The sequence below is a fragment of the Plectrocnemia conspersa genome, unplaced genomic scaffold, assembly GCF_051122295.1.
Source record: "Plectrocnemia conspersa isolate PC_06_02 unplaced genomic scaffold, ASM5112229v1 ptg000012l, whole genome shotgun sequence".
Classification (NCBI taxonomy): domain Eukaryota; kingdom Metazoa; phylum Arthropoda; class Insecta; order Trichoptera; family Polycentropodidae; genus Plectrocnemia; species Plectrocnemia conspersa.
Window position 1 is genome coordinate 27,318,108 of NW_028277176.1, and position 23,171 is coordinate 27,341,278.

At 29.4% G+C, this 23,171-nt stretch overlaps 1 long non-coding RNA gene across 3 annotated transcripts in view; it reads left to right on the forward strand.

Moving 5' to 3' along the window:
- LOC148228715 (uncharacterized) overlaps positions 1 to 23,171 on the forward strand; it is a 123,045-nt gene that overhangs the window by 27,306 nt on the left and 72,568 nt on the right. Inside the window, exons 1-2 of one of the 3 annotated variants that reach the window (XR_015811731.1) lie at positions 429 to 597; positions 15,327 to 15,398. The exons of 1 other annotated variant lie outside the window; for it this stretch is intronic. This is a non-coding gene — a long non-coding RNA (uncharacterized LOC148228715). Of the gene's footprint in view, positions 1 to 428; positions 598 to 12,625; positions 12,733 to 15,326; positions 15,399 to 23,171 lie in introns of those variants that run through there. One more of the 3 variants, XR_015811730.1, reaches the window with a different exon arrangement.

Genomic DNA, 23,171 nt, shown 5'->3' on the forward strand with positions numbered 1-23,171 from the left:
AGTCAAGTCTCGAGTCCCATGTTATTTTTTTTTAATTCTCGGGACTCGAGAGAGCAAAAAATCTTTGAATTCCTGAGTTGTCTCGACACAGAATCCCTAACGTGGTTCAGTCATATTATTAATTATTTTTTAGATTTATTTTTGTGCCAACGAATTCATTGCATTTGGATGTAAACCGATTTGTTGCTTTGTCACAAAAGTTGCTTTTTGGAACAGCGGTGTTGCGTCAGTCACGATCACGCAACAGTTGGTGTTCCTGCCGCAACGTGCGCGAACAAAAATTCAGTGCCGAACACTAGGAGAACAGAAGTCAGAGTTGTAGTTTCATCGAAACGAACGCCAGCCAACACCGCGTGCATGTCTAAAACGTAGATGAATAAAATTGTATTTGTGCCGTGCGGTGGTGGTAGCTGGTGCTGCGCCCGATGCTGCCGCTGTCGCCGCGTGAAAACGGCGAACGTGCTACGTTCGATTGGAATAGCAGGAGTGTTGGAGAGGTGGCAGTTCTCACGGTCGAACCTCGACCCATCGCAATCGACGCCATGGACGGCTACAAATGGAGTTTTCGCGCGACTAGGAGCGCACGCTTTTAAGAAGGTCGGTTCGTGGCTGGTCGCAAATAACAGCGAGCGCGTATACACGCGCTAGGCGTACGTGGAAAGGGTTAACCGGCGAGCGCGAGCGTTCTAAATAAATTTCAATAGGGCGATAGATACGGAGAGAGGTATCTGGGCGTTTCGTAACGCTATGTTCGTTCTACCGAAAACTACGCCCTATAGCGAGCGATTCACTGATACAACGAACGACGAGTAAACACTTGCGTTTTTTGTTGAAATAATCTATTTTATTTATTTATTTAATTAAAATAATATTTAAATACACATGTACATATATTACATCCTAATATTTTTTTTTGATAATTCATTTTACAAATGAATTATTATGTTGCGTAGCAAAAATATATTTATAAATAAAGTAAAAACCGACCTCAAATAATGAATCTGAAACAGTTGTTTGGGATGTATAATACGTATATACTGACGTATTTCAGGTATATGTTCCTTTAGACCTTTTTTGTACATATTATACAAATAATAAAAGGAGCGGAACATTGCCTTCAAAAGCACCCACTTTCTAGGTAGTATTTTCACAATAAACATTATTATTCAGAGGGACAGATTATAGTTTTTTGGCGCAGCTCCGTTTGTCTTAAAATTTGTTTGCAAATTATTGTTGATTTTATTGCTTTTTGAACGTTTAAAAAATATTGGACAAAAGACAAAATATTCAACGAATATAAATTAGTAGCAGTAAATTTAGATATTCGATCTGAATTTTCAGATCGAATACGCAACGAAAAAGCAAAAAAATAACGAAAAATCAACAATAGCACCAGCTGAATTATATAAATTTAATGTTTTTATAGATTGTATTATCGGTAATTTGACAACTCGATTTAATGCAGCAAAATAAATAACACATTCAGTTTCATGTGCTTATTCTCAAAAGAAAATCTAGAAAAAACAGTCTCGAATCTATCCCGAAAATATTTTTTTAAATATGTCATTTCAGTAAAATCATATCGGAATACATTTTCACCAGTAGATATATATTTTTACCAGTGAAAATATAAATTATCTGACAGGTGCTAGTAAAGTTATATGATTTCAACTATATGTAGTATTTACATACTTATCATTATTTATTTACATCCGATGTATAAATGTTACAGCGAATGTGTATTTTTTGGTGAAGTTATATTTTCACTAGTAAAGTCCAAATAAATTTTCACTAGTAGATATATATTTCTACTCGTGAAAAAATGCTCTAAAATGTATGTGAAGCTCAATTTGATAGTTGCGAAACATCCATTTGCTGTTCAAACCTAAACCTAACATAATGAAAGTTCTAAAACTAATTATAGTTTTAGAACTTTCATTAGGTCAAGTCCAAAATCTCATCTCTCAGAGAAAATAAGCTTAAGAATAAGTACTGACAGATATCGCATCTCACATATTGCCCTACAGTTTGTCTGCATCTCGATATTACACTATGTTTTAAAAATATGTTAGCTTTCCTTATCGATATTACAACGGACTACTAATATAAGAGGGCTGATCAAAGTATTTTCAAACCGAATTGTGGTCAATAGGAGAGCGCAAAAACAATTATCACTTCTCAGAAGGCAAAAATTCACATCAAAAGCAATAAAATCGTGTCGGCGCCGTCGCAGTAGGAACGCTCGGTAACGAGCGTTCACGATTTTTGCGCTCTCCTATTGGTCAAAATTCGGTTTAGATGTGCTTCCTTCATTCAATTCTCACTTATTGTAAGTCATAATTTTGTTATAAAAAGTATTAATATGAAAGATAGATAGCCGAGCGTTTCTACTGCGACAGAGCCGACACGATTTTATTGCTTTTGACGTGGATTTTTGACTTCTGAGAAGGGATACTTGTTTTTTGCGCTCTCCTATTGGTCAAAATTTGGTTTAGATGTGCTTTATTCGATTCTCACTCGTATTATTGATATAAAAAGTATGATCTGGTACGCGTATTTCCACATTATTAAAGATTCACAGCACATCGTTGGACAAAATACTAGATAAAATATTTAAAATTAAACCAAACATATATTTTAGTTTATTAGTTTGGTTAATTCATTTAGGTTTGAATAGCAAATAAAAGTTTTACAATTGTCAAATAGGGACGTCATTTGGTGAAGGCAAATTTCCTTAGAAGCTCCAGCTACTGAATGTTTATTAGGTATTTATTTAAACAATATTGTTTTTTCATATTAGATGTAGTACATAGATAGTCATGCGTCTTATATTTGTATAGTTTGTGAAGCAAACTGACTTGCCATACCGGGTCGAAAGCTTTTTCTATATCATGTATTAAGATAATATTTACATACTATTGAAAATATTATATTTACGACAAAATAACAACACAGTAGTATACACAGTTAAAAAAACTTTGAGGTTTAACAATAATTTGAAATGTAGTAGACAAGCTTTGAGTGGTTGGATACATTATTTTAAATATTTAATCGTTAGTGGGTAAAAGTTATTGACCGTATCAAATAAAGTTCAGCAAAAGCCACAATAATTAGGTAGACTTCTATATAAAGATTTTTGTTTATTTCCGAATCTTTTATTTTTAGAATCTGACATAAAAATAAAATAATATATAAACCTAAAAATGCGATCTAATTTTCAAATTATGAAGTTACTTTTGTCCCATCCGGAATAATCTAAGCTCAAAAGCATCAAATAAAATTACTATAATATATAAAAACGAAATTAATTGCGCATTAGAAATATAATATTTAAAAAAAAATACTTATTAAATAATAAATTATATAAAATATTAATAAAATTCTGAGGTGCTCAACGATTATTGGATAAAAAAAAACCAGCGAAAGCCTCAAAAATTATGCAGATTTCCGTATATAAAAAATGTAAAGTTTAGGTTTGTCTTAATATCTATTATAGAGCATTTTTCCACCTCTTTTCTCATATCCTTAAGATTAATTTAAACGGAGTTAGGATTTTCGAATAGCCGTCACTTTTTTATGATTATCAATAGTATTTGATAAATCACCGAATTGTAATTAGTTGTACAAAATTAATAAATTCGTGTATCCCATATTGAACAAATTGGTTAAAAAATCAAACTTATGTAAGAGAATTCTATATTGAAATTTAACTAAGTAGGATATTGTTGTTATACAAAGAGCGTTGTAAGAATAAATATAATTAAATACAATATAGTATTTATGTTTTAAGTGTTTCCAAACCCCCTATTCTCACTTACTCGTGATATTTTTTAAGAAGTGTTTTTCTAATATATTTAAAAGCATGTTTACTTCCTTTTTCAATGTATTTTGCCTCATATGTACATATGTACCATCGCATATAAGGATGAGGTATTGTATAGTGTTTACTAACTGAAGGTTTCATCTGGTTATAAAGAGCAGACACGTCCCTTTAGCGCCATCGAGTATTATATTGTTTCAATACATACGAATTCAATGAACAATTTTGTAATACCTCAACACAACAGGTAAATAAGCGTCATTCCTCGTGATATAAATAAAACAAACACAATTTTCTGCAAAGGCTCTGAACGTCATTTTCTACTTGAATGCTTCGAACAATTGGAAAAATTAAATAAATACCGATTTGCTTCATAACTGTGCAAGCATTCAAGCGTTATAACATCACGACAGATGACATTCAGCAATTTAACATCGCGTTTATGGTGTATTCTCTTTTCGAAGGTTAATTTTACAATTTTACTGCTGTATTGTTTACGGTCACATGTTGTGGCTCGTGGTCGACGTTTGTTTGCGGAAAAATCGAAAACGTTTAGGACAAAGGGAAGGTCAAGTGGCATTGTCTCCTGATCTTGACACTTAGCGGGTGAGGGACGTTTGTTAAATAACCTGACGTTAAAAAAGATGGTCGTTCATTATCGAGGTAACTTTGTTTACAGTTTCATAATTAACTTTAATGTCTTGAAGTAGTTTAATGATTTCCTTTCGAGGCGATGCATTGATTGAGAGATAAACACGGGTAGTTATAACTAATGAGGTGCGTTTTTCTAAACTCAAAATTGTTTAGATGGTATTTTGATTGTTTTTTTTATCGTTTGTCATTGTGATTATGAATCATTATAGATATAAAAAATCTTCATATGAAGATGTTATGCTTAACATTTTCCACGCGGCACTCAATTCCGGTCGTAGATCTCGTAACACAGGGACTATTTCATCGTCTTTAAGATCTATTGCAAAATATTATTAAGCATTTTCACAGATAATGATATATATAATCGAAATAAATCTATAAACTAACTCTTTTGCATGTATTATAAATAATATGACACGAATATAAGTATTATATTAATGTGTGCGATAGCGCCATACACACATGCGAATATAGACTCACAAACGCACACGTATAAAATACGTAGAGCTGCACAAACCGATATAACGTCTTATTATTATTATAATTATGTGCTTATTACACGTTCGAATACAATCGATGATTCACGTCTGGATTTCTTTCTGTGCCCAAAAGTTGGTAAATCGGCAACTTTTTTTATATTTATAAAAAAAATCATATGTAAAATCCGATTGAATTATGGCAATGGTTTTAAAAACAACTAAATTTTGTGTGGAAAAATAATAATAATACCAACCAATGTTTTACACGAGGCTGACACGTTTCTATTTAGTATCTAATATGTTTTGCAATTCTCAGAAATTTCCTGCTCTTGATGAGTGCCATGTGTCTATAGAGCATTAACAATTTTTGCAATTAGCATCGAAAAAGGCAAATATCATAATAAATAAAATTGTTTTGTTGTGATATTAATAGTATATTATAATATTTATTGTGGAAAATCCAAACTGACTAGACACGTGTACTGCACAGAGTGTAGATACACAATGTAGGTGGACAAAGGGACAGAGAGACACTGAGATGGATGGAAGGAAACAAACAGGCGCCAACAGGGGTTTGAACTGTTTTAAGCTGGATTTCACTAGTTTTATTGTTGTAATTATGCTAGTTTCAATAATTTGAAGACAAATGCTTTTGATTATGATTTGTACTCTCTTTTTAAGTGTAAACACACATAAAATAATTGTTTTATATACCATAAATATGTATGTATTGTACATACAAACCGTTTCATTCTACTTAATGTCAAAATTATTAGTATAATTTGTGAAGAAACTGTACGTGATCGATTTTTCTCATTATTTGTCCAGTAATCAGCACCTATATAATAAATTTACATTGCAGCCTTGTGTTATCTAACCCTTTGGCAATACATTATTTATAATTCTACTTTATCTTAACCATTTAGAAAATATAATGTTTGCTTTTTATGTAGCAATTAAACTTGGGAAAGACAGAAACAAAGTATTAAGAAGAAATATTAAAGAAAGCTTAAAATAAATTAAATAGCAAAATGGTTAATCTGACATCATTAAAAAACATGTTGGCAAAAATATGCCTGAATATGATACTCCAATTTTTTGGACTAATTGCAAAGAAAGAAGAAGACTGGAGCCGAAATTGTTAAGGAATGAAAGATATCAACATATTTTTTTCTGCTTTCTTAGAAAAATCGTCAAATATTCATCGCAAATTAACTTCCTGTAAAAAGCCGTGTGTCAACAGGAACAGTAAAAACTAAAACACATGCAAGAGAGTAATAACCTCATCGATTGACGTGACAAGAGTGCCGTTACTCAAAATGACCGAAGGTCTACACATTTTAGTTTTTCTTTACAAAAAAATGAGAATCACGATGACGCGATTATACGTAAGAATATTAACTTATATGTGTTAATGCAAATATTCACATAGTTAAATGTATTCTTTATTCAATGACATGCAGGAATTATACAAAAAACTTACAAAACCGGACGAAAAAGGATCCAACATGAGTGGGCATCTAGGATTTTTTTCCTGCTTTGCACCAACAAAAATGGACACGTGAGTCAGACAACCTTGTTTCGGCCATGAAGGACAGATACGCAATAATGTACGCAAAATAATTGCGAATCATAAGCCTAGAACATATTGCAGAGCGTATTGGTATTCTTGCAGCGTTTCACCGAGTCGTGTCCGGAATCAGTTTTAAATGGCCTCAAAGACACCATGTCTCCTACGCTGGACATCATCATCATCATCAGCGTCAGGTGCATCATCGATGTTAGGCAACTGCATTCCAAACGGTCAGACGCGTTTCGGCCACCGGTCATTCTTGAGTTTGTTCCATATAGGAGCGCGTTTGCTCCACATTTACTAACCCTTTGGATATGTTTACAGCACTTGAAGTTCATGATAAATTCTTTCAATTTAATATGAAGGATATAATTGCTATGTGGAAGTAGACAATACAACCATCAAGGCTGCCACTATTTAGAAACGATGTTCCAGGAATTCGTTACTAGCGTTCCGCGAAATTGTAAAAGGGGCGTACCGTAATTATTTCGTTTTAGGTTAACAGATAGCAAGAGATGGGAAAATTCCTTAGGTATTCCCAGGAAAAGACAGGGAAAATATTTTAAAAACAACGTTAAAATTTCCAATTGCGTCATATAAGGTAGCTATTTAATTAGCCGTATCTAATTTTATCATAATGTACTATATGTATTTATTTTGTAAACTGCTGATTACTAAAGGGTCATGCCGAACTTTAAGCCCTTTTAAAAAATTCAAATACAGACGCTTTAGTAAAAAATTTGAGTAATATTAACTCCAATTATATATTTATTCATTTTTTTTAATATTGAAGGGATGAACGTTTTAGAGGACCGCCTCAAAGAAATACTGAGGGATGTTCTGACGATGATTCGTGTCAGCGATGTTTTTTAGTTTTAAAGACAAAGTTTATTATTTATTTTTTGTGCAACAATTGAGATCATCATCACGTATAGTTTAGTGGGTGTTGATAGGATTTAGGCATTTGGAAAGCGGGCTTAACTCATGGATTTCGAGCTGAACCAGGAGATGCAAAGAGAGCAGCAGTGGTTTCTGCGATCTTCGATGGCTTGAAATTTGTACGAACTCATTGAGTCTAAGTTGAATAGCTCTTATAATTCTAATGCCTTAAACTCCGAAGTGGATGTTTAACCCTTTTGATGCTAAACAACGATATATCGTTCTTCATTATTATATAAAATAAATGTTAACAAAGATCGCTGTTGATGTCATGATGCTCGAAAAAGTAAATTAATTTATGAACTTGTTAGTATGACATAGTTTTTGAATGTAGAACCAATGAATATGTGAAAAAGTTTTTTTTAAAAACACCATAGCATTCAAATGGGTAAGTGTGAATGTCAGCAAATCTCTGAAGGAGTGTCAGAAAGTGATCGTTGGTGGTCCGCATTTCCATATTTATACTTATGGCGCACTCCATAGATGATTTTGTTTATGACACTTTCAATGGAGCGGCCAATTACAAAAAAAGTGATTATGGTGTAGTTATTTTTTTAAAAACAGATTTCTGTTAGCCGTTAGAGCAGATTACGAATGGTAAACCCGAATGCAATTTGCGATATATACCTTCAATCTTCATCGGGTATTTTGCTTTAATTAAAAAAAAATGTTTCTCTCGGTGGTGTCCTGTTTTAACAAAAGTCCCTATTTTTGTTTTCGACATTTACAACCCGTAATTGTATGATTCAATAAAATAATATTCAGATTATCACGCCTGTGAATCTTAAAGCTTTTTGATCGTTTTTAGACATGACAAAAGGAAGAGTAGTTCAATTGATAACCTCGACAGGACAATAGACTAGTGATGTAGTTTTATTATTTGAACTGATTTTTGGGAAACAATCAAAATGTTCGCCTTATAATTAACTTTTATAATATCTATAAATCCTTAGCGAAGAAAAAATACTATCAATGCGAACAGGGGGATGGCTGGACCCCAGATCTGTTGCCAATTTTTATATCTACGATCTAATATATTTCTTTCAGGACCTTTTCAGGTCTAAAAATTATAGTATTTAACAGCAATATATATTCTAAATGACTATATTAGTGTTGCCCTCGCGCAATAATGATATGGTAATTTTCTCGCATGTGTCATCAACAAAAAGAAAATCTGCTGACAACTTTATTTCTTTTAGATACAACATATTTGTCACTGGTTTATTATAAAATTATAAAAAATACAATTTATAAGCAATTATAAATATTTGCAAAAAACTTCAAAATGGGGTACTAACGTCCCCCACTTCGCTCAAATGTGTTAAACAAGTCATACAAATTGATAGTTTTAGATTTAAGTTATGTGTTTTCTTTTCTTAACTGTCCAAATATCTCAAATAATATTTAACTTTTGAGATAATCGGCGGTTCCGCAAAAATAAAAAAAGTGCTAGCGTTAAACCGTTTCACCGAAACATAATAAATTTCAATTTTGTTGAATTGACGCATCTTAAGGCGAAATGCAATGATGCAAAGATAATATAATATGAAAATGGTGATTCTAGTTTCACTCTAAATCATTCATGATTGTTCAAGAAATTGAGGAAGAGGGAGATTGTTGATTTTTTCCGATTTTTCCGATCGCTACTAAAACCAAGTTTGATTCTAAGTTTGCCACCAATTGAGCCCCGCTAAATTGACACAGACGACGCTATCTAAGTCTGGATAAAAGCAACCGCTTCCACTTCGATTGTCAGATCTGGTCCAATCAAACAGTTGCCTAATATCGTCAAGAGTTGAACTCTTTCAAATCTGTAACATAATAACTATTTATTACATAAATTTCAACTTTGTAGTTGCTACTAAAAAATATGATGTTAGATAAGACGGTCCTGAATTTAGTCGGCTTGCTTATGAAGATATATTTGCAAACTACATAGGCTTTAAAACAAATGTCTCGTACCTGAAAGTGGTACATCTACTTCTTAACTATGTTTAAGTAAAATCGGATTACTGTTAAAGAAACGTAATATAATATTACTTATTTATATAATAGACAGCTATAGGCGCCAACTAGTAGACAATCTGTATGCACTCTACAAAACTAATCATAGCTTTGAAGAATGCACACAGATAATGTTCTTCTCATAACACTTTATTTGAAAACTAATTCATACATATTTACCAACACGTGCCATTACATACAGTAATTATTATTTAATTGTACTGGAATCTATAACAAACAGCCATTAGATAAACAATATTGTAATAATTTTTATAATAATGGCATTCCTAAATATATTTTTGTTATCATTGTCATTTGACTATCACATAAATGTTAATTTTTATCAATGACAACTTTTACGTAGGTACCAAAATCATACATAATATTGATATTGTAACGCACTTATCGTTAGAACTTTTCTTGTCCATTACGCATCAAATCCTAGATTTATAAAAAATTACGATGCTTAAAAATAATTCTTATAAGAGAATTTCATAATTTACTTGGTCGCATATCGATAATTTTTCTTAAAAATATATTATTTACTGTTTTTCGGAATAGGAAAACAGTTAACATATTATTAATATTGATATACAGAATAAATTCGTATAATGAAAATAGTTTAATTAATTTTACATCTTTATATGTGTCAACAATATTTCGACGATTGAAAGTTTTCCCTGTCGTAAATTTCTTGGAATTTTCCATCTCGGAAGTGCGACGTTAAGTTTACCATGAAAAAACAGTGGCTTATTAAAATTCACCCCTACATAGTCAACCCTCTGCCCTCGTGAAATGATCACTGAATACCCACTAAAATGTACATGTATATTTTCTACCTACCAAAAATCGACATATTATTTATTTATAGTTTCATGAATAAGGCGTAATGTTGTCAATAACCATTTTCGTTTTTTGAAACATGTCGGTTTCGAGTGTTATTGAGGTAAAATATATATGTACACTGATCATTATATTATATATCATAAAACTAAGATAAAGACAATTAAATAACACAATTGCTGAGGTAAATTAAGATTCATATTTAACTAATTGTATTGGTTTTATCTCATTTATGCTGTGGGGTGCTGATATATTTGGCCACAATCGGCCACTTCATATGAAACAACTTTTTTGGGAGGACGTTCTAGTATTAGTTTGTATGCCTTTGTAAATATAAGTAGGTAAATAGTCTTTGTAAATGCATGTAACAAATAACAAGATATTTTAAAGTAAATTTAGAATACATGTGCTTCAAAAAATGCTTTATAATATTTTATTTTAGTTGCTTACTTTATACATAAATTCTGCTGCTATGTTTTGCTACGGAAGTATTTAGAGAAATAGTGAGAGTACTACATGTATGCATTTCTATTGTAACAGTTATTAATTAACTTCTTTTTAAAGCGTTATCACATAGTTAATTTCCCCCTTAAGAGATAAATAATCAACTTAAGCCGATTAGTTTATTATGCTTGTGTTATACGACCGTAATTCCAGTTTTGTCTATGTTAAAACGGCCGTGTGATGAATATTAAATTTTATTCAATATCGGTCTAAAAATAACCAAAGAAACGATCAACATTCTTTCGAGAAAGTCACTTAGTTCGAGTTGCTGATATTCGGTGTGGAGTTTTAATAGATAAAAGTCACGAGGAAAAAAAATATATTACCTATTTATTTATCATCATTTAAAGTAGTTTTGTTTTAGATACATAAATAGGCACATTTTAATTTTAAAGTTTCTGTTATATTTGAATTGCTCCCTTTAATACAACTTCAACTTCTGATACCTTCAAATAATCCATCTGATTGTTTTTTACAGTATTTACAGTGAGTAACATGACACTTTTACGTTAGATATATATTCGAAATAATTATACATAGATACGTCTTCAATCACTTTCGAAAAGTTCTTGAAGACGATAACCTTCTGCCTTTCACTGAACCGATGACAAAATCTCTCGGCGTAAGAATATAAGTAGACGTCTTATATACGGATTTTGAGAAGGCCTTCGACATGGTTTTTATGAAAAAAAATATTTAAGCTCGGTTTTTCGGATGATTTAAGTCGGTAATCTCATTAATTGTTTAAGTGCTATGCTTTTATTAATGATATACAATTTTTTTTAAATGCATTAGATCTGTTACGGTGAGTGATTTATATTCTCTATTGAGATGGGCTTGTGGCAACCATTTGCACTTTAGTGTCGGAAAGTGCCATACTGTATCATTTTCTTGATCCCATTCCTATGATCTCGGTGGGAGCATTTTGGCTAGAGAAACTTTCACTAAAGATATTTTTTAAAGCAGGTGGAGGTTCTCTCTATACGTAAACGACGTCTGCAATAAATACATCATTAATTCGACTTTGTTTTAAGAAGCGCGTTTCACTTTGACGATTTGTCAATAATTCGTATATGACACTAGTTCGCAGCATTCTTGAATCAGGATCTATATTTTGAAATTCTCAATTAAACAAAAATCGATTTTCTGAAAGTAGAATGTTGCATATATTTTTTTAAATTACTGAATGCTTCTGTTAACATTATAAACTATAGTCTTCATGAATCACTATCGCATCCTTTTGAGCCAGAATATCCACACTGTCGCCATCCGGCTCATTAATACGCTATTTGATTTCACCTATGAGGAGCTGGTCCGGTTCATATCGTGTGTTTATATTAATATTTTATGAATTTTTTTCACACTTACTGTAATAATACTATTGATTATTTCTTGTAGTGTCGTGACGCATTGGGGTAACTTTTTAGGTCACGGTGGTCTTAATTTAATTTAAATAAATACATTTTAAAAACGATGGCCATCTATTAAAGATTGTCATTATTTTATTTTAAACAATGACATTGAATTTGTCAAATTAACGTTTAGACGATAAGAAACACATCTCAAAATTATCCTAACTTTTTGCCAATAAATTTATTTTCTCGTGTTTTTATTTAAATGCGTCAATAATTTAATTATAGTATTGTAATATCGTAACAAAGTATAACTTTATATCTATGCCTTATCAAAATATATTTTAAAAGGTTAGAGACACAGCTTACATTGATATTGTATTTAATTTACCAGTGCACTGACCGCATCTGATAAGTTAATCTACATTTTTTTTTAAATATGTAACAACTCTATTATACGCATTGTATGCATTTACATAACAGGATGCTTATAAGTATTGCCCGAGAGAGAAATGGTATACCATGATCGCCTTCTTCACGTGAAGGCTACAACGCAACAGCAAGGTGAGTCGACAAGTAGTGTTAAAAGTAATTGATGTTATTAAAAATGGCTTTTGCAACCTCTTTGAGAAATGATGAATGAGCATTTAGAATAAAAAAAATGTGACGCAGTTATCCCCCAGGTTAAAAAATCGTACGTCGCAGTTACATTGTTTGTTCTATTGCGAGTGTTTTGTGAAATGTCGTTAAAATCGCGAGATTCTCGTTCGGGTTTAAGTATTGACCTTTCGCGTATTTCCTTGAGCGCTTTTCCGTTTTTTTTTTCATACTTTCGATTCGCCTTGAGTGACATGAACGACCGGTCCACATGCTCGAGATCAATCAGTTTCATAATAATGCGTAACGAATGATTGATTCTGAATAGTGCAATTTTTTTAGTAAATACGCAATGGAAAATATATAAGCTAGGATTGTAAATTAAAAAGATTTTTAATTTATTCTATGTATGACACGACAAGCCCTTATAAAATTAAAATCAACTATTCTTACAGTTTACAATCAAAATAAGTCAATATGTACGGCTTAGCTTGATTTTATTTAAGTGCGATTTAACAGCGAATTATTTTAAGAGAAACGTGCATTTAAATAAACACTTTGTTCCATAAAACGGATTGTTTGTGCATTTGTGTAAGGTATTTGTGTAAGGTAGTTATTCATGGGTGTTCGCCGTTCTGACCAATACTCGCTCGCACCTAATCTGCACAAAAAATCGTTTTTTATAACAATTATTTTATATGTTGTACATTTAAATTATCATTATTTTATTTTATCAAGATATTCATCCGCGAGATGAGAAAAATCTAGGAAACCTTAATATGTAAAATCGATCGAAATTAAAATGATATAATAATTACTAGTTCCGATCGAAATTTCATATGGGATTTGAGCCCACGTCTTTCAGGTATTAGTCACCGACTTATACCACTGATCTATCGCGGTCGTTAATATCAATGTACTTCGAGATAATATTTAAAAATGTTATGCAACCTAATTTTTAAGTAATTGTTTTATATTAGAGTTGATTGTTGATTCAAAACAATATTTTTAAATTCACACCATTCTTGATGAAGAATTTATTTTTTACATTTCTTACATAACAAAGAAGCTCAAGTTGTTTTTATTGAATTTTAAATATATTAATAGATGATACTGTCTTTATAATTTGAAAAAGATTCACTTTTCAAGGCAAACGACACCCGCATTTTTCAAATGACTCTGAGCAAAAAATTTAGTATTTAAAAACGGTGAATATGTAAGTGTAAATTTTCTTACTCCGTAATTGCAACAGAAATAATATTTAGTTTTTTGAGATTTTTTTGCATTACCTTATAATTTTTTCTGAAAATAAAACTAGTTTTATCACTTAATTGTAGCGTTATTCAATTATGAACTACTATATTATATATAATAAATAATTTATTGTATTTAAAATATAGAACAATCATATAATTATATATGTGACTACAACAAGCTATTGTATTTTTAATAATAGTTATTTAAAACATATCTGCAATTCCTTTTGTATAATGTTTTTATAATTCGCTTAGAGTGATCTAAAACTATATAAAATTGGTACAATATATGGTCTCGTTTTTTAATAATAGCATTAATTTTTTTATACGTTTTGAATACATTTTCATTAAAACAATATATTAAACTCATAATTAATCATATATATTATTATTAATAATGATAGTTTCGAGATCACCCATAATCGTTGCGACGAAATTTATTTTTAAATTATTTTTTTAGAAAGTCTTTTGCTACTAGTTTCATCGCAACGATTATGGGTGATCTCGAAATTATCATTATTAATTATGAGTTTTAGATATTATTTTAATTAGTGACTTGTGTTTATATATGTATACTTTACTCATCTTCGTACATTCTTAAAAAATATTATTTTCTAAGACTTTAAAAAATTAAGTTCGGTAAAGTCAGTATTTGCTGTAAAAACATATTAAAATAATATTTCCCTTCTCCATCTTCCGAGATTTACCGATATCTAAAGTAATAACGACTATTACCGAAGCAACAAATTATTGATTCTTATAATAAACTCCCGATTTTTAAATATTTAAAATTGTATTGGAGGGGGGGGGGGCTATCATGATTGCACGCAGGCGACCAACATCTTAGTTGTTCTCATATCATCCAAGAATATAGTCCTTTTATATGTTTAACGCATGCGGCTTTGACAAATAGTGAACGCGTTTATTTTGGCTAATTAGCCTGTATGGTCAATACTCGCCTCCTTATGTATCTCTCCTGTCATTTGTAGCATATGAATTTGTACATAATTTAATATGTATCTAATAATAAATGAATATGTACATAAATATAATACTAGAAATATAGACAATTTAAGGATAGTTAATAGAATAATGTATGAAGGTGTGAATTTGTTTAATAATATTCTTAGAAATCTAGCGGGTCTCCTAAATGGAATAAAGAAACACATCAGTGCATCTTAATGCACTTATGTGCAATAATAATAAATAAATAAATTATAATATCAAATATAATTTTTATTTTTTTGTATATTTATCCATAAAAAATAATGAATAATTTATTAATGCTATGTTTTTTTTCTATAGGTGCCGAGATCATAGTAGCTGTTGCTGATAGAAATGTACCTAATACAGAGCAAACGCAATTCAAGATTCAAGGTATTTAAATACTTCTTATAAAAGCAATATAATTATAATGCAATTCCCAATCTTAACTAGTATAATACAATTCATAGTTATGTTTTTAAGATAGTCGTATATATTTATAATTAGTAGTGTACATTTACTATCAAATTTATGAATATGGATCTTATGAGTGTGAAATTTCCATAGATGAGTCGCCCCTTATCACTTTTTCTTGGAAGCTGGCACTAAAGCTTTATTTAAAATATATTTTATTGGGATTTGTGATCAATAATGATCAATAATTAAAGACAGGTTCGCGTCACTTAATAAATTAAACATGAAAATTAATAAATAACTAGCATCGACAGTATATTATGACTAAATTTTCAATACTAGAAACTATTTTTAATATGTTCACTTCAGTAATGTAATATTGAAGTAAATAACAATATAAAATTTTTCAGAAGTAAAATACAATAAAATAAATAAAACTAGATGAAATACATAATATTCAATAATATTTTCTTATATAAAGTTAGGGCAAAACTAAGTATGAAAAATCCAGAGATTTTTTTAACTATAATATTCACAATCACTTGAAGTCCACCTTTTTTAAAAACCGATTTAAATATATTTTATTTGAGTTTTTAAAAATTTGTGAATAGATATTCGTAACTTGGGTTATGGAGACGGTCCTTTTATATCTGTCTTTTTCTAATTCTATTGTGCATAAATATCGTGTTATTTTTTTTGTATAATGTATACCTTAACCATTTGGTCGCAGTAAGATCGCTCGCGACGACACTGACACGATTTTATTGTTTTTGATGTGGATTTTTGACTTCTGTGAAAAAATAATTGTTTTTTGCGCTCTCTTATTGGTCTAAATTCGGTCTAGATATGCTTCATTCGATTCTCATTCATTGTAAATCGTAATATTGTTACAAAAAGTCATAATATGAACGCTAGATGATCGAGCGTTTCCACTGCGATGGCGACAGCACGATTTTATTGCATTTGGCGTGGATTCTAAAAAGAGACCTCCTTGAATTTGGTCAGAAAATACATTTAATGAAATACTCTGCATCTTAATGAAATCGTAATATTAAAAAAAACGTCACTAACTGCTTAACTTTTGCTCCTCTTCTAGTAAAAGCTGAAATGTTGTCCCTGATCTTGATATTTTTTGCCAATATTAAGTAATTAAGACCAAAGCCTTAATTCGTCTTAACTAGTTTTTTTATATCTAATGTAGGAAATTTTAAATCAAGAAAATTACAATTTAATTAGATTATCGAAAAGGGACTGCATGTCAGACTAAGAAACATTTTTTTTAAAGTGAATCAAATATTTCCCTAATGATAATTAAGAACTAATTATTATTTAAATTAATTTATTAACCGTTAATTATTATTAAGTGTTAATTTAGCGACAAAGAAAGGTTAGTAACCTCAACCACTAAATTAAGGACAAATTATAACATTATTAATTTCATTTTAAATTAATTTACTTCTCGATACACACAAAAGATCCGTCTCTTCAATCAGTTGAAACATCTTTTCACAAGAATTCGCACATTGCGCTAAAATTACCCAACATCAAAGGAATTTCCGTCTCTTTATGCTAAAAAGGTGATATCATTTTGGTGTCGCGTGTGTATTATAATATTAAAATAAAAAAATTCGGGGTCGAGTTCGCGCACCGCTTAGCAACAACACTAACAGTACGATAGCTCTTTTCCTCCTCATATGGACATTTCTAATCTGACGAAAATATTATAATGTTACATCTGAACGCAGAAGTTTGATTAGCATAGTTACGAAACTGGTATAGTTCGTCTATCGTAGGTGACAGGTCGTCTGTCGGAAACAGCCGCCAGAAGAATTGACCACGTGTGGCCGGCCGGCCATGAATGAACCTGATACCGGTTTGTCCCGTGGCGGTGACCCTGTTTCCAGAAGAGAACCGAGAAGTGTTAACAGACATCTATATCTCTAACTTTTTTATTTCTTTTGAAAAAAGAAAATTCTTGAAGGTCCACCGTGGAGGCGCTTCCTCGCCTTTGTTTACTTGCAAGTGTCCTTTTGTACACGCAATGTGCGGAAGAACGGAAGAAGCAGTTGAAAACAATAATGTCGCAAATTAGCCTATTATACCAATCGTATAGGTTGACCTAACCTTGTCCATAGCACGAACGATGCAAGTCAGCAAAATATGCAACAAAAAACTTACCACAACGATCGAAGATCGTTTGCAACATTCATTTATCAAGTGTTTAAATGAGAAGTAAGAAAATCGTATCCTTCGATTGGAACAAACATAAAAAATGGTACTAATATCCTACCTCTCTCCTTCAGTAATGGATTTCAATTTTCCATCAGCTTAGACTCATAAAAATGGCGTTCCAATCAAATTAGTCGACATCCCATGTGTCAAATAAAATCAATTTAGTTATTATTCCTTGATCTAGACTAGGCATTCTAGTAACTCGATGTTTCTCATTTCTCAAGAAATGAAAATTATCATTTTCAATTTTAAAGTTTTTTTAGAAATCTAGGAAAGTTTTCATAAATAAAAAATCTTTCTTAATGATAAATATGTGTAAAAATCTTATTTCTGCAATATTTTTTTGCTTATATTTAAGCATGTAAATTATTTTATTCATAGTAATTTTAAATATAAAAAAACTTGAATAATGGTAGAGCATTTATTAAAACATATCAGATACAATAAATAACTTTTTAAAAACCCTTAAAGTAGTATCGGCTACATTTGTTGTTAAAATATTTTCGGTGAAAAAAAAAACTTTGGGTATGCCCCCATACATTTTTAAAAACTGTCAATTCCCAAGCGGAGCATTTTTTTCATGTATTTTTCCATTCAAATACTTCCGACCTCCATTTAAAGTGTGTGTAAATCGTGTGCGCAATTTTTATTTGCGCAATAATCTCTTATAATATATTTACTAGATTAAATTATGTTTTTCTTTTCCTATTTGTCCCAAATATTAGTATTTGAAACAAAAAATATACATTACAATCTTACATTCAACTATGATCAAACTTTTACAAGATCTGTTAGAACAGCGGTCTTTTTAAGAGAATTGTGGTGGTCCGCGGAGTAATATACTTGAAATTTGTTTATTATATTATGACTCAACTTTCTTTATATTTTTAATTTAATTGAATTTTCGCCTCATTAGATTGCGCATTAATTGAAAGTTCAGATCAATATTTATTGTAAGCGATGCAACAATCAAGTAAAATTTCCATATCTCACTGTTGTTTAAAATATTTATTGGCTATTCCAAACCTGTTGCAACTTGTTCTAAAAATCTAACGCATTATTTATTAAATAACAGTAAAAAGACAGACTTATCCAATTACATCCCCAGATCGTCGTAATGACAGTAATTAGTGGGCGAGCACTAAGTCTCCCTCACGAAAAAACAAATACCGTTTCATATTTATAATGTTACTTACGTAAAAAATCATGATTGTGGTTCGCGTGATTTTGATTTATTAAAAATAATTGTCCAACTACTCGTTAGGTATTCATTTATATTTGTGAAGAAATATTTTGCGTTTTTTTAATTTCTAAAATTACAAAAAAAAAACACAAAACAAAAACGCAGGTTGTCAATATTATTCGATATAGCGCGGATTTATCTACAGTTCAATTGTACATTTTTTTTGTTGTAAGATGTATCTTCTTTTATTTATAGTATTAAAAATAAACATAGCAAGTATTACACTACAAACGAACCATTTCTTATGGTAGAAATTTCATAAATTGCTCATATTTCCGAGTTAATATTGTGAAAATGTGTACTATCTCAAGGACTGATATTATTATTTTTTATTTTCTAAGGCAATACGAAAATTGTTTAATTTCAAGTCTGTTTTAAATTTTATTACTCAAACTATATTTTTAAATTATTCATAACTTATATAAACAAATATAATTTAAAAAGTATTTAAAACTAATGGATATTTAAGAGAATAGCAGTCCCTTTAAATTCGATCGTCGGGTTTGGTATAGTCAAGCAGTCACTTTGAATCTTTAAGAGTTAAAATCGACCTATGAGACAATCTGAATATCTTACGATGAACCACAGCACATATCTATTATAATATCCATTTATTGAATAAACCGTACGACTATTTTAATCATATTATTTTAACTGTAACTTGAAGTTATATTAAATAAATGCTTTTGGTTTAAAATAAGAATATATGAATTATTCAAAATACAGTAGTAATTCGTTGTCTGTTGCCTTTTGGACCACTTACTTGTATTAAAGCGGATATTCATTTTACATAGCGATAAAAACAAAGTATAGGAACAAGTTAAATGTCACTCCCGATATCAGAATACAGTTGTCTATAATAATAATTATTATAGACAACTTAATCAATTATTCTCCATTTTTTTATTTCAATCATGATGAAGAAAATTTGTAGTGTTTCAATTTTTTTAAAAGGTTAAAAGAAATCGAGTTTAAAGTTTGTTTTGCATATGTCGATACATTAATATTATATCATTATTTTAGATATAAATAACGATTTTTGCGATGTCTCTTTTCTTATAAAAATAATGGTTCTTATTCTAGAGAGATTATTTCGATTTTTATAATAAAATCTTTCCAGTTCAAGAATATAGAAAAATGTTTTATCGTATCAGTCTAACGATATTTATGTATTCAAACTATATGATTAATAAATAAATATGAGACACTTTCAGTAATCAAATGCTATAAATCTATAGATCTCTTTTTTCATCGAGAAAGCATAACCTTCTTACGATGTTGTTCAATTTGAAGTAACCTTGCGTTTTATTATATAAAGATTCCGCATTCCAGTCAATATTTTAGCTATTCTATGTATTATTATATATACAATTTAATAATAATTATTACTGAAATTATTGTATCATTTATTAATTTATTGTACATAATTCAGTTTATCATCATTAATTAAGTAATTGGATCATTACTATTCGAGTATCAAGCGAGAGGTCAATCGTTTTTATTTTTTCCTCTGGAAAGTCACGATTATGTATAATCTGAAGTGCTTTATAATATATAATACATTTTGTTATTTTTGCTTCAATTTAAATAGCAATCGCATGTCTTTATGACTTAGTAATTAATTCTTAAAGGTTACTTCAAAGATCATTATTAAAAATACATAACGCATAACAACAATTTCTCGATGACAACAATATTAATTTTGTTATTATTTAATTTTTAAACCTACATAATACCATATAATATACCACCGATTGTATCAAATTACGTTATTCCGTAAGAGTTCAGGTCATAATGAGTTCGCGTAACGTTATCCGTGCATGTAACTTGCATAGAAACGTTTTATGTAATTTTCAACTATTCTAAGGCATCACTACACAAAATGTGTAATATAGGTAAAATATATATTCTTCTAATATACTATTTCTACATAAAATTATTTTTATAAGAAACTTATCAACTTACAAATATTTATTTCAATAATAAAATTTAATGTTTAAATTGCGCTGAAAAAATATTAGATTTATAAATACTTGATAATTTTTTTTCAAGACGGAAAAATAATATTTTAATCTATAAATTTCCTTTATATATTTAACTAACTAAATAGTCAATAGAATAATATTAACAAAGCATCAAAGATTGAAGTATATGTAAATATATATATTTTTTTAAATACTTTTTAGTATAACAGAATATTATAAATATATTAATAAAGGATTTCTTAAGATTAATAGTATTTATCATTATAATATATTGTTAAACCTTACATATTTACATAACTTAATGTTCTACAGGATATTATAGATATTTTTCAGATAGCAACTATTAATTTTTAAAGTAAATTACGATTTCAATGCTCTCATAATTAAAACCATATATATTTAAACATATTTTAAATAATAAAAAAAATATATAATTTGTATGTATTTTTTAAGATTAAATAATATTTATTTTAATTCATAGTTTTTCCCTACATCTTTATTTAACTACATATGGATATAGTAAACAGGATAATATAGATATTTTGCACAAAGCATCAAAGATCAAAGACTATTTTGCTTTAAAATATATGAATTTCATAAGTAAGTCAATACTAATATGATCTCACGAGTTAAAACGATAGTTTTTTTATGAAACTTCTACTTTAAATAAGGAAAATGCTCTTTTTCTGAAAATTCACGATGATCTTATAGTTGTACATGTAAAACATATTTAACTAGTGATTTGTACATAATTAAATGCTCAAACACAATTTATTGTAATAATAACATTATGGACTCTTTATCAGTTCTGCAATAATGAAAATCACCAGTCACCGTTTACATTAGAACGAATATTTTTATCAGCGATTACCCGCGATAAAATATTTGACATTATGTTACGTATAAAAATATCATGTGTTATAATAAGCATGTCAAAATAATAATTAGTACAAAATAATATTGATAAATGAGGCTAAATATAACACCTTTCCTTAATACAAATATTTTATTTATTTATAGATAATTATATTCAAGTGGCTTAGATTTTAGATAACGTTTAAAATACTGATATGTCAAAGGATGATGAATTTATTGGCGTTTTTCTGCATTAATGATTGAGTGTGGGTTATAATAAATTTATTTAATCAGTACTTTTGCTTACTATCTGTGGGTAATTTATTTAAACGGTCAATAGTTTTAATAAATTATTAGTTAAAAGTTGTAAAATTAAATGGTAGATGTATTTTGAAAGAAATATTATCATAAAATAACTTCCTAAAATTCGAATATAGCATATTTATATACTAAAGTCATATGGAATCCTTCGAATAATATTGTACTAATTTAAATAATAAATATATAACTATTTTGACATAAATGTAGTTGATATGATTGCCCTTTTATGACAAAGATACCGAAAATTTATGATTTATAACTGAGTATATTTTTATACTTTGTATTCGGGAGACGAAATTTATAACATTTTATTACATTTATTGGCAATTTTTTTAGATAAAAATTCTAATAAAAATTATAACGCCTAATTAAAATAATGATAACTGATATTAACGTGGTTTAGAAATATTGTCCCGATTTTTTTATAGACGGTGTTTTACAATGAAAATAATGGTTGAGCTTTATTTATCTCTAATATATATATATATTCTAATATATATATTTATTTTGAAATTTTTTGCCAAAAAATGTAGCTAGTTCTAAACGTACAGCTGAATCATATTTTTTTCCTGATATTTATTTATTTTGGTCTATGCTATGTAAAGATATTTTAATTCAATATTTCATTAAAAATAACTAACAATATTTTTTTGCCATAAATTAAAGTATTAAAATTATACTTTTTTAATAAAAATATATTTGCTATGAATATATTCAAATACAACTAAATTTTTACATATAACTACGGGGGGCGATTCAGTTGGAAATCCTGGAAGAACATTAACACAGCGGCACGACGGAAGGACGTCTTTCGCCTGTCAATGTGTGATTATAATAAAAAATATCTGTTTAAATTTAACTAGTAATAAAAGCATCTGCAGCGTTTAATCCGTGTATTATATGCAAAGAACAATATTTTTTCACAATTTATAGAAGCAAATTACAAAACCGTGTATTTTATCACTTTGTTGCAATAAAAAATTTATTTGGCTTCCATAAAAAGCACAGAATGTCTTGCATTTACTGGTTCTACTTCTTCTACCAGTTTTCGAGTGAGGTTATTTTAAAAATGTTGAATATGAGGAAAATATTTAACTGCATAAGAATTATTTTTAA